Raw genomic sequence first — 1,125 nt, forward strand, 5'->3', positions numbered from 1 at the left:
ATCAGAATGCATAGGACTTCAGACTTTTCAGGGCAATTCTGCACCAGTCGTTTCACAGACATCGTCTGGGACCACAGAATCACAGGGCTGAGTTTCAGTTCAAACACCTCTGGGTAGACATGGGCACATGCAGGGTCCCCTCCTGAGAGACCAAGTGTGAGAAGACTGGCCATTGGCCTCCATAACATCACTGAGCCTCAAATCCACTGTGGACTCAGCCCTGCCCTGTGAGTGGCCTCGACCTCTTGCTGATTCCATTCCTTAGCAGGACGGGGAGGGCATGTGAGCCAAGGGGTGGACACTGATGTGCAGGATAAGCAGTCCCTTTCTCTCAATGGGAGATTTTATCTATTTTGCAGAAGTCAACACGCCTTCCTAAATCCTAAAATGCTGTCAGCTGTGTCAGGGTACACTGTCCTGCAAGGTCATCGTGGTTCAGATTATTTATAAAAGGTCACCTGAAACTGAAAACATCAGAAGTGAAGTGAAGTGAAGTCGCTCAGACGTGTCCAACTCTTAGTGACCCCATGGACTGCAGCCTACCAGGTTCCTCCGTCCCTGGGATTTTCCAGGCAAGAGTACTGGAGTGGGTTGCCATTGCCTTCTCCAACTTCCCAGCCGCAATGGTGACCCCTGAGAGCACAACTGGGACCCCTCACCCCGATCCTACCCCACCCCCGACGCACGCCACCCGGGTTCACCCCGCCCCTGGCACGCTCTCAGTGCGCTCCCCCCACCCACGTGCTCCCCGGGAGTCCCGCCCCAAGCCCACTTCCAGGAGAGGCCCTCGGACCTCGCTGCTGCCGCCAGGTGAAACACGAAGGTGAAGTGAAGTCGCTCAGTCGTGTCCGACTCTTAGTGACCCCATGGACTGCAGCCCACCATCAAAGGTAACATCAGCCTACCATCAGAGCCTAACATCAGAGGCCTCTCCAAACTACTTCAAACACTTGGAACTTGAAACTAAGAATGTAAACTATGACAACTGGATTTCTTCTTTACTTTCTTCTGGAGGCACACCTTTGTTTAAGTATGATTTTTTTTATTTAATTATCCTCATGATAGATGTTTTGGGCTTCTCAGGTGGCCCTAGTGGTAAAGAATCTGCCTGCCAATGCAGGAAAT

The sequence above is a fragment of the Bos mutus genome, chromosome 6, assembly GCF_027580195.1.
Source record: "Bos mutus isolate GX-2022 chromosome 6, NWIPB_WYAK_1.1, whole genome shotgun sequence".
Classification (NCBI taxonomy): Eukaryota; Metazoa; Chordata; class Mammalia; order Artiodactyla; family Bovidae; genus Bos; species Bos mutus.